Source organism: Pongo abelii, chromosome Y (assembly GCF_028885655.2).
Source record: "Pongo abelii isolate AG06213 chromosome Y, NHGRI_mPonAbe1-v2.0_pri, whole genome shotgun sequence".
NCBI lineage: Eukaryota > Metazoa > Chordata > Mammalia > Primates > Hominidae > Pongo > Pongo abelii.
Window position 1 is genome coordinate 36,162,474 of NC_072009.2, and position 12,543 is coordinate 36,175,016.

Below are 12,543 nucleotides of genomic sequence, written 5' to 3' on the forward strand. Positions count from 1 at the left end.
AGTCAAACTTCTTATAAAGTCAAATGCCTTTTTTCCTCTTTCCCAAACTGAGTATCCATTTTACTAATTATGTATAGAGTATGAGAATCAGAAGAGACACCCGAGGCCTTTTCCGGCCATTTTGTTTTCAAGCAAGGAAACTGAAACTGAGGTCATGAAAAGATTCACTTTCGTGAGCAATGGAAATCAGGTTCTTCCCAAACAAGAATTTTCCTCTTCAATTCTTGTGTCACTGTCACAAGGTTTCTTAACCAGACCCTTTGCAAATTTGGCACCAAATAATTCTTTATTGTAGGAGGCTGTCTTTGCATTGTAGGATGTGCAGTAGTATGCCTGGCCTTCAGCCCATCAGATTCCAGGAATACCTCTCAGTTGTGACAGCCAATCTCTAAACGTCGCTGAATGCCCCTGGGGCTCAAAAATCTTGCCCAGTTGAGAATCAGTGCATTTCCATAACCTGTCATGATCTGACGCAGGTTTCTGCCAGATGTTACATTTCTAAATTAAAATACATCCAAACACTGTGGTGCAGAGACAATACCGTAATATAGCTTGCTTATCAAAGAAAAACATATCCAAAGTTCATCCACAAATCAAGGGGGAGTTGAAAAGGAGAGAAAGAAACTACAAGAGTTTCAGAATTTCTTTTGTTTTGTTTTGTTTTATTCTGTTTGGGATTTCTGAATGAAGTGAGAAGGAATCGGTAAATTGTCTACAAGGAAGGGCAATCTAAGCAGGTTCCCAGTAGTTCAAGATAATGCAGCTTAATGTCATTTGGAAAAAACAATAATGGAAGACATTTTTAGAAAGGAAAAACTTTAAAAATAGTGTTGTAAATTTTTCTTCCACATCATTGTCATGAAATAACGCTGTTAAAGGAAAGAATTAGGAATGAGTTGCAAACCCAAAATAGCAGGTACAAGCACGAAAGAATAGAGAAATGCAGTAACCTCGGCTTTAGTTGATGTGACAATTTAGATTTCATGTGTAGTAAAGCTGTGTAGACTCAGTAACTTCTAGCATCTAATTAGCGAAGCAGGAACCCACCTTTCTTCTTAACTTCTGTAACATTACTGTGTTGTTCAAAAAGATGTACAGTTTCTTTCGTCTTTTGTTTTCTTTCAGACAGGTGTATGTGTAATAGTTTTGTCTTTTGCAGCTGTTTGTACTTACCTTTTAAAGTCAACAGCACTTCATCAATGATTTTTAAGTTATTGATGTGTCATAGTTTCCTGATGTTGTTTCAATTAGTTCTTAATTAAAATTGTTTTCAAAATAAGTCAGCTAAATAGTGAAGCCAAAAAAGAAACTTGAAAACAAATCGGCTGAAAAGAAATTCAAATAACAGGACACTAACTTACATTGGCATTACCACTTTTACCACTTTATACGTACAAAATGAATTCACAGATGTTATCTCATTTCATTCTCAAAGCAGTTTGCCCACACATACGCAGTTGGCAAATAGGTGGCTTTTAACCACTTAACCTGTAAGTGACATAAACCTAGATCTCCTGACTAAATTAATTTTTGTTTCACTGTGCTATATTGTTTGTCCAACATATATATTAGTTACAAATACTACTTCAGAAAATTTTACCTTAACCTTAGAGTCAACAGTGGAAAGAATAAAGACAGTTCTGATCAGAATCTAGAAAATTAATGAGTTATATGTATGTGTTTTTTTATCTGAAAATAAAGATGGCATGATTTATATCTATCAGCCCACTGTGAAAATTAGAATTATCAGATGGACTGATTTCGTGTTACTCAGGAAGAAAAATGTTATTTCAAAAGACGCTTTGAACACCCTAGCGTTAGGGAAGAGGATTATAAGAAATTGGTTTAAAACATTGAGGCTTATTTTCTTTCTGGTGCGGCTTTTTTGTTTGTTTGTTTGTTTTGTTTTTGTAAGGTTTATCTTTAGTCTACTCAGTAAAGTGAAAAGTTGTTCATGAATATAGAACAGGATGATTTTAATAACTTTAACTTTTACAAATCTAAACTTTCTAGTTTGGGGTGTCTTTTTTAACTACTTCACAGAGTATTTTCACAAATACTGACTGAGTATTCTTCCACAGCATTATACAAGACTCGGTGATGAGTGGCAGTAGGTTTAAGAAAGTACTATATCCTTTGGTTAAAATTCCATGCTGATGTCCTCTGATTAGTTTAAATCCTGAGCCTGCACTGAGCTGCACTGGTGACTAATTGACAATGAAAGTAATTTATATAAAATATACTTAAAATACAAAAATGATATTTCACATTGTGTATGGGTTTTGCCTGCATATGTAATTATGATGTCTACTTTCCAAATTACAGTCTGCTGCAAATCCTGAGACTCCCAACTCAACCATCTGCAGAGAGGCCAGCACCCAGTCTTCATCAGCTGCCGCTAGCCAAGGCTGGGTCTTACCAGAAGGCAAAATCATGCCAAACACTGTTTTTGTTGGTGGAATTGATGATAGGGTATTGTATTCATACCTCATTTTTACCTTAAAATACATTATGAACAATGGGATTTGGGCCCTGTTACAAACTTAATGTGTTTTTGTACTTCATGGAGGTTTAGAATTGCTTTTAGGTTTGACCCATAGGTACTAAAAATATCTTTGACAAAGAGCTACTGGTCATTTTGGGGATAAATGGGGAAGAAATTTCCCCCTCATGGTAGTAAAATTGTAGTAAAGTTGAAATTTTTGAATGCTGAATTTTTACTCTGACGTTCAATTCTGTTCCATAGACGGATGAAGCTGAGATCAGAAGCTGCTTTGGTAGACACGGTTCAGTGAAAGAAGTGAAGATGATCACGAATCGAAGTGGTGTGTCCAAAGGGTGAGTAATTTTATCAAAAATATCTGAACTCTAGTCCCCTGTTCTATAGGTATGAGACAAGACTTCAAAACTGATATTCTGACCCTTGTATAAATGAAATTGTTGCGGTGTTAATTTCTTTCACGTAGGGGATAAAAGGTTATTACCAGTTCTTTTATTTAATCATTTTTCTAATGTTTGATTTGAAATGTCTGCAATTTTTATTTCATACAGATGAGTTAATCAGTTTTCTCACATAATTGTTTTTTTCATACGCTGCACCGCATCTTAAATTTTAACCACCTTGTCTTAGATAGTAAGTTAAATTCAGGTTCACAGATGTGAACTCTTTGTCAATCAATGAAGTTTTCACACTGCCCTAATCTAGCACATTTTGACATAGTTCTGCTTAAGAAAAAGTAGTATTTGTAGAGGATCTGTCATGTGCATGTTAGCAAATACTTATCATGGTATATTATTCAACTTTGGTCATGATCACTTCTGTATATAGAATAGTAGACGTTCTGAACCATGTACTGTATGATGGTGATTTTATGCTTCATTTATCTGCCTTTATAGCTATGGATTTGTTTCATTTGTTGATGACGTGGATGTCCAGAAGATAGTAGAAGTAAGTAGTCTAATAGAAAAATCTCTTATTTATCTTACTGATACGACGTTGAGTGTTAGTGATATACTCAGACTTGTGTAAAATTTGGAGAAAGCTAGACTTCCTGTTCAAAATCCAAACTCAGAGTAACCTCCCATAACTTGATAGATGCTGTTTATTTTTGACTGGACACCTAGGTTCACGAACTACAGACAGGAAGGGTTGGAGTCAGGGTGATGAAAAGTTTTTGATCAACTTTCACTTGATGCCTCTTGACACTGATTAGAGTGGCAAGGGTAAGTAAGGTAGCTTCATGATGACAAAATTTAATTTGGTGCGTAGTTGTCACTGATCGTCTATGATGATAGGCACTTTAGAAGACGTTAGGTGTTTACCCAAGTCTTGGAAGCTAAGACTTGAAAATGGATTCTAGTTTTGTTACTGTTCTCTTTTCAGTCACAGATACATCTCCAGGGTAAAAAGCTGAAGCTGGGCCCTGCAATCAGGAAACAAAAGTTCTGTGAGTAGGAAAAGAAATTGTTCTTTTTTGACCCGGGTAGCTTTTCAAATAACTAAAAGTAGGCTTTTTTCTTCTTGCTTTTCAAAAAGGTGCTCGTCATGTGCAGCCATGTCCTTTGGTATTTAATCCTCCTCCTCCACCACAGTTTCAGAACGTCTGGAGGAATCCAAACACTGAAACTTGCCTGCAGCCCCTAATCACGCTGAATCCTGTAACTCAGTACGTTCAGGTAAGAACTGCTTATGTTCCTGTTCTCTTGTTTATTGTAGTCATCCTTGCGTCTGTGGAATTGTATCTACACTTTCCATAGTAAGTGGCAATGGAATCCCTGTTTGAACAGTGTGAGTAATGGGAAATTTGTTACTTTTGTTAGAAATTTCTTATTCTTAGTGTTGGTTATTTGAGCTAAAAATCTTGCCAAGTATATATTGGCAAGGCTTTCTCTCAGAAATGACCTCTTTAGACACATGAACAAATCTCTTCCTATCTCTTCCTTTTTCACCCCATATAACTAGTTCCTAAAGTATTTGGAAGCCGCTCTCCTTATGTGTCTGCCTAATTTATTGTTCTCTAAGGTTAGGAGTTAACCCAGCTATTCTTTGCTTGCAATGCTTTCCAGATGCCTCGTCATATAAATTGCTGACTTCTGGATATATTCTGGTTCTGGGATGGGTAGATTTCTGATCTCTTTTACTCTATTTATAAATCCTGTGAGTTTCTGGCATGTCATTTCTCTGATGCTGGTTGCTTTGATATTTAAAGTGGGATTTGACATCCTCTGTCACTTAGTGGTGATAAATAAGGTTTATTTTGTTCTTCGTTCCTTTCATTTCTGTGTGTGTTTAAAAGACCTTTTCTTTGACGGAAAATAAAGTAACAAAATAGTAGTGAAATAGTTCTTCAGTGTCTCTCATTTGTTGATATTTTCCGTGTACTTGAAACGTGTAGGGTACACGTCGTCTTCTTTTTCCTTCTCGGAGCAGTGGCTAGAAGAAAAGCCCTACTTGTTTCTAGCATTTACGGTGAGCCATTACTGAATGTGGGTGTATTCATGAATGCTGCTACCTGTGTGTTTTTAATTAGTAAGTATTTATTGAAACGTCGAGGACATTATACTGTCTCTTTTCCATTTGTGGTGTATATACTGCCCTTACTTTTAGGAAATGAAGTACAGAGAAAGCCGTAACATCTGTCGAAGAACTACAGTATTACCCTATAGTATTGTCAAATACAAAACAGTCTGGAAGTATTTTGCCAAAGAAGGAGCGAATGTATTAACTTAACTTAGGTTGAAATCTGTCTTAATAGAGCCTTATCACCAGTGTAAGAAATAACTTCTGGGTGGGCATAAGTACGCAGTATAAATAAAGTAAACTTTGGCTGGTGCAATAGTCACTTCTTTTGTCATTTGTCTCTTCCTCCTCCCCACCCAAAGGGTAGCGCTTGACAGAGAATGTTTGTTTCTTCATGAAGTCAGTCATTCTTTTAGAATTCTACATTGCTGTGTATAGAAAAGTAATTACTATTTCAAAGTTTTTCGTATTTTTGTTATATTGGGAATGGTAATTCTTTCTAATTAAAAAAAAAATGTTTTACCGTATTAATCCATTCTTTCTGTAAACTTTATTTTCAGGCTTATCCTGCTTACCCAAATTCAGCAGGTCAGGTCATCACTGGATATCAGTTGCTTGTATATAATTATCAGGTAATTGAAGAGGGAGTAAAACGATTTACTTTCAGCTACTATTGAGGCCTCCCACTTGTTTATACAAATTGCCTGAATAGTTTGTCATTTTAAACTAGTGAAATGTACCTAAAATTTAAGAAAACACTTAGAATTAGCGTAATGAAGCCCTCTGTATCGTTTAGAAGTGATGAGAGAGTATTGTGACAGGAGGGTACTTAGCAATAACTTTTCTGTAGAACAATTTCTGAGATTTGTGTTTCCGTCTTTGTTTCAGCATGTATTTTGTTATGTTTGCTGTTGAGGGTACCTAGCGATAACTTTTCTGTAGAACAATTTCTGAGATTTGTGTTTCCGTCTTTGTTTCAGCATGTATTTTGTTCTGTTTGCTGTCTAAGAGCTGAAACATACAGACTGACTTTGCTGAATTTTATAGAGATACAGAGTGAAATAAAAGCTTTACCCAATTCTTAGAGCACGGAATTCCAGTTGTATTTTTATTTTAGCTTGCTGCTTCATGTTAGTAGTTCTCTGGGTGTCGTTTCAACGATACGACTATATCTGTGACCCATAATCATATGTGTGGTAACAAATTCAAAGAATTAATATCTTTGAGAGTTCCACAATGCCATTTCCAGAAAATTGGGGAAAAGGTGAGGTTTTGTATGTAGAAGTAACCACAAGAAACTTCAGGGATTAGAAACCTAAAGTACTTCTTTTTTGTATTCTGTTTCTTTTGTTCTATTATCCAAGGAGCCAGCATGAGAAGTACTTCAATATTGTGTATCTCATGTGTTTTTGAAAATGTACAGGAATATTTGAATAATTTTGGTTTCCTTTTTTTTTGCTTGCTTTTTTTTTTTTTTTTTTTTTTTTTCCCAAGATGCCACCACAGTGGCCTTTTGGGGAGCAAAGGAGTTATGCTGTACATCAGGTGAAGTGAATGCGCCAAACGTATACTCCCTGTTCTTCCTTGATTTTTTTCTATGTCATATATGCCTGTAAATTTTTTAAATCATTCTTTGTATTAAAGTGGCACGTTTTGTTACTTTCTTTTAACCCAATTATAAACTCCTATGGGAGCAACAGTGCCTTTTTCTCTCCCAGGTTTTTGCATGCTTAAGCAGTGGCTGGTCCACATAATGATAAGAATTCAGTTACTTTTTGATAGACTATACAATCCATGAAAGGTAGTATTAATGTGGCTTTAGAATGAGCATGTATCTGCCTGGAATCTGCCTCTGGCTTTACCCTCCGTAAGAAAAATCTGTTAAAGAGAAACAGAAATGTTTTGCTATTAATTACTCTTAAATAAGAATAGGAAGAAAAAAGAGTATTACCTCTAAATCAGCCGAACTGCTTTCCCCCCATATAACTAGTTCCGAAAATATTTGAAAGCAGCTGTCTTCATGTGTCTGCCTAGTTTATTCTTCTCTAAGGTTAGCAGTTCATCCAGCTATTCTTTACTTGCAATGATATCCAGATGCCTCCTCATGGAGATTGCTGACTTCTGGATATATTCTGGTTCTGGAATGGGTAGATTTCTAATGTGTTTTACTATATTTATAAATCCCGTGAGTGTCTGGCATGTAATTTCTCTGATCCTGGTTACCTTGATATGTAAAGTAGGATTTGACATACTCTGTCACTTACTGGCGATAAGTAACGTTTATTTTCTTTTTAGTTTGTTTTATTCATGTCTTAGTTTAAAAGACATTTTCTTTGATGGAAAATAAAGCAAGAAAATAGTGGTGAAATAGTTCTTCAGTGTCTCTCGTTTGTTGACATTTTCCATGTACTTGAAACAGGTAGGGTATACCTCTGCCTCTTTTTCGTCCTCTGAGCGATGGCTAGAAAAAAAGCCCTGTTTCTCACATTTACTGTGAGCCATTCTGTAATCTGGGTGTATTCATGTGTCATGCTGCGTATGTGTTTTCAGTCAGTAAGTATTTATTGAAACGTAGAAGACATTATACTGTCTCTTTTCCAGTTGCGGATTATATACTGCCCTTAGTTTTTTGAAATGAAGTACAGAAAAAGCCATAACGTTTGTAGGAGAACTTCATAATTCCCTATAATATTGTCAGATACGAAACCCTTTAGAAGTATTTTAACAAAGAAACAGCAAATGCATTAATTTAACTTACATTGAAGTCTGTCTTAATAGAGCCTTATCACCAGCGTAAAAAATAACTTCTGGGTGGGCATAAGTACACAGTATAAATAAGGTAAACCTGTCTGGCGAAATAGTCACTTCTTTTGTCATTTGTCTGTTCCCCCTCCCCACCCAAAGGGCAGCACTTGACAGACTCTTTCTTTCTTCATAAAATCAGTCACTCATTTAGAATTCTGCAACGCTGTATGTAGAAAAATAATGTTTTAAAACTATTTCATAGTTTTTTATATTGGGAATAGTATTTCTAATTAACAAAATGTTTTATCATATTCGTTCATTCTTACTGTAAACTTTATTTTTAGGCACATCCTACTTACCCAAATTCAGCAGTTCACGTCATCACTGGATATCATTTGCCTGTGTATAATTATCAGGTAATTTAAGAGGGAGTAAAATGATTTACTTTCAGATACTATTGAGCCCTTTTTTTGTACAAATTGCTTGAATAGTTTGCCATTTTAAAGTAGTGAAACGTACCTAAAATTTACGACAACACTTAGAATTAGTCTAGAATGAAGGCCTCTGTATTATTTAGAAGTAATTGCGTTACATTTTGACACGAATGTACTTAGCAAAAACTTTACTGTAGAACAGGTTTTTGAGATGTGGTGTCCCTTTCTATATTGTAGCATGTTTATTTTCATCTTGCTGTCAAATAGCTGAAACATCCAGACTGACTTTTATTAATTTTTTAGAAAGACAGAGTGAAATAAAATTACTACCCACCTTTTAGAGCACAGAATTTGAATTATATTTGTATTTTAGCTGGCTGCTTCACATTAGTCGTCCTCTGGGTCTCTTTTCATAGCCGTGACTGTATATATGACCCATAATCATATCTATGGTAATCAATTCCAAGAACTAATATCCTTGAGATTTCCACAATACCAACCCCAGAAAATTGGGAAAAAGTTGAGGTTTTACATACAGAGGTAACATCAAAAACGTCAGGGATTAGAAACCTAAAGTAATTCTTTTTTCCGTTCTGTTTCTTTTATTAGAAGAACAAATTAAAGGAGCCAGCATATGTTCTTCAATATTGTGTATCTTAAGTGTTTTTGAAAATGTGAAGGAATATTTGAATGATTTTTGTTTCCTGTCTCTACTAAAAGTACAAAAAATTTTGCCAGGCGTGGTGGCGCACACTTGTAATCCCAGCTACTCGGGAGGCTGAGGCAGCAGAATCACTTGATCTTGGGATGCAGATTGCTGTGAGGTGGGATTGTGCCACTGCACTCCAGCCTAGGCTGCAAAGAGAGACTCAGTCTCAAAAAAAAAAAAAGATGCTATGAATATCTTTGTGTAAATATCTTGGCACGCTTGTACTATTAATTTCTTGAGATGAATTGCTATGAATATCTTTGTGTAAATATCTTGTCACGCTTGTACTATTAATTTCTTGAGATGAATTGCTATCAGTGGAATTGCTAGGTGAAAGCACTTTGCCCCTTTTATAACAATTTTATAACTAATTCTCCTTTTTAGTATACTGGTGAGTATCCCCGCTTATCAAATTATGATACACCTTTTCCATAGTACTCTTGGTAAATCACGTATTAGTGTTTTCTCACTGATGGTGTGTAGAATGCTGTCTTTTCCACACCCATTCCAGTGAAAGTTATTAGTATTTTTTAAATTGTCAGCCTAATAGCCGGAAAATACTACATTATGTTGATGGGCACTTTTTAAAATCATCGTTGAAGTTGATCATTGATGTTTAGCTTTTTAAATTACCTTCTTAATTTTATTTTTCTTACTGATTCATAAAAAGCTTTTTGTTAGTATTCACTATTCTAATACTAATAGTATTCACTATTAGTTATACATAGTGGAAAAAACATATAGGAGTGATAAGGAGGTGACCTGGTGCCCTTACCTTATCCCTAATTTCAATTGAGTTGACTCAACTAGTTCACTTGTAAGCTTGATGATAGGGTAGAATGAGATTGATCGAAAAGAAGATTCCTCTTTCTCTGAAATTTGACTTGGGGTTTTAAAAAATTTAAAAATGAGTGCTGTATTTTATCAATTGATTTTCAGTGGTGAATTAAAGTAATGTATCCTGCAAATGGAGTATTCTTGCATTCCCAATATAAACTTAGACTCTTTATATACGGCTGGAATTTCCCATTTGTGTTGAGGGCAGGGATGGATCATCTGGATGAGGCTTTGTTACTTATATGCTTTTAGCTTTGTAAAATGCGTTGAGAAATACTTTCTTCCTCTTTGAAAACAGTTTCTGCATAGCACTCTTTTATTATCTGTGGCCACAACCCATTTTTCAGGTCTCATATATACTTTTGCTTTCTTGTGTTTTCTTGCTTTGTTTTGCCAGGATTGTTTGTTGCTCGAATTTCATCCTCCCCACGCACCACTCCCCGAGAATCTGCTCTTGGATTTACTTAAGGTTTTCATTCTGATTTTCACGTCATATTTTCTTAATTTTATCACTCTCTTTATTTGCTCCTCTTCCTATTGCTGTGAATGTAACTTTGCTGACTACAGATGATAGGCTTTTTCCTGATCAGTTTATGTAAATATTTATTCCTATAGAAAAATAATATATATAATATAAATTTATTCCTATAGAGATTGCACGTAGCATTCTTTTGTAACCGCTGGCCACGACTCATTTTTCAGGTCTCGTATATATTTTTGCTTTTTCTTGCATAGTTTTGCAAGGATTGCGTATTGCTTGAATTTCATCCTTCCCACGCAGCACTCCCCAAGAATCTGCTGCTGCATTAACTTCTGATTTTCCCGTCATATTTTCTTAATTTTAGCATTGTCTTTATTTGCTCTTCTTCCTGTTGCTGTGAATGTAACTTTGATGACTACAAATTCTAGCCTTTTTCCTGGCCAGTTTATGTAAATATCAATTTGCTTACATGTTCACTTAGTAATTGCATTAGATAATACTGGCAAAGGAGCTGACATCGCTGGAGTTTAATGATAATTTTCTCCAGCTTTTAGCTGTCTTTGTCACTTGATTGTCTGCATATAACAAGGAATACGCTTGCTAGAAATCACAGTGAGAGTTGTGTATATGATGGTTTTGAAGCTCACCCGTTTACTATTCCAACATTTCTCACTTCAGAATTCACCAACTCACTTGAAGGTATGATTAAGAAAATTACTTCTTTAATGCAGTTGGTTTGCGGGATGCTATTGACAGTTACGATGGTACTTTCTTTAAAATTAAACTTTAGCTTATCCTAAGCATTCCTTTATATTTTTGGCCATAGTTTAGAAAAAACCAAAGGCTATCTATTGATTGTGGATTTATATATATACATATATATATACACATATAAAATATTTATATATAAATAAATATGTTATATATAAAAATAGATGTAGAAAATATTTATATATAACATTTATGTAAAATATATATAACATTTATATAATATCTATATATATAACATTTATATAATATATATAATTATAGATATATATATAATATTTATATACACATAATATTTGTATAGATATATAATATTTATATAGATATATATACCTTACATAATTATGTATAAATACACACAGAGTCGGAATTGAACAATCCCTGCTAGTCAAGCCATGGTAAAAATGAGGTACATTGCAAAAAATGAAGTACGTGGCTTACTTTGTTAGCTTTGAGCGCCACCTGCTCGCTGAGGACTAGGACGTGATGGTGACTTGCTTAATTTAAAATGTTAGCACGCTGTTAAAGAGATTCAGTGAATTTTATATGTACGATTCCAGTTAAGCAGGCAGCCAGTTTGTAAGATCCAAGCTAAAGTCAAACTTCTTATAAAACCAAATGCCTTTTTTCCTCTTTACCAAACTAAGTATCCATTTTACTATTTGTGAATAGAGTATGAGAATCAGAAGAGACACCCGAGGCCTTTTCCGGCCATTTCGCTTTCAAGCAAGGAAACTGAAACTGAGGTCATGAAAAGATTCACTTTCGTGAGCAATGGAAATCAGGTTCTTCCCAAACAAGAATTTTCCTCTTCAGTTCTTGTGTCACTGTCACAAGGTTTCTTAACCAGACCCTTTGCAAATTTGGCACCAAATAATTCTTTATTGTAGGAGGCTGTCTTTGCATTGTAGGATGTGCAGTAGTATGCCTGGCCTTCAGCCCATCAGATTCCAGGAATACATCTCAGTTGTGACAGCCAATCTCTAAACGTCGCTGAATGCCCCTGGGGATCAAAAATCTTGCCCAGTTGAGAATCAGTGCATTTCCATAACCTGTCATGATCTGACGCAGGTTTCTGCCAGATGTTACATTTCTAAATTAAAATACATCCAAACACTGTGGTGCAGAGACAATACCGTAATATAGCTTGCTTATCAAAGAAAAACATATCCAAAGTTCATCCACAAATCAAGGGGGAGTTGAAAAGGAGAGAAACTACAAGAGTTTCAGAATTTCTTTTGTTTTGTTTTATTTTATTCTGTTTGGGATTTCTGAATGAAGTGAGAAGGAATCGGTAAATTGTCTATAGGGAAGGGCAATCTAAGCAGGTTCCCAGTAGTTCAAGATAATGCAGCTTAATGTCATTTGGAAAAAACAATAATGGAAGACATTTTTAGAAAGGAAAAACTTTAAAAATAGTGTTGTAAATTTTTCTTCCACATCACTGTCATGAAATAACGCTGTTAAAGGAAAGAATTAGGAATGAGTTGCAAACCCAAAATAGCAGGTACAAGCACGAAAGAATAGAGAAATGCAGTAACCTCGGCTT

At 35.0% G+C, this 12,543-nt stretch overlaps 1 pseudogene; it reads left to right on the forward strand.

The window, feature by feature from the left end:
- The first annotated feature begins 2,433 nt into the window (after window positions 1–2,433).
- The window catches only part of LOC129053220 (deleted in azoospermia protein 1-like), a 51,722-nt pseudogene continuing 41,612 nt past the window's right edge, over window positions 2,434–12,543 (forward strand).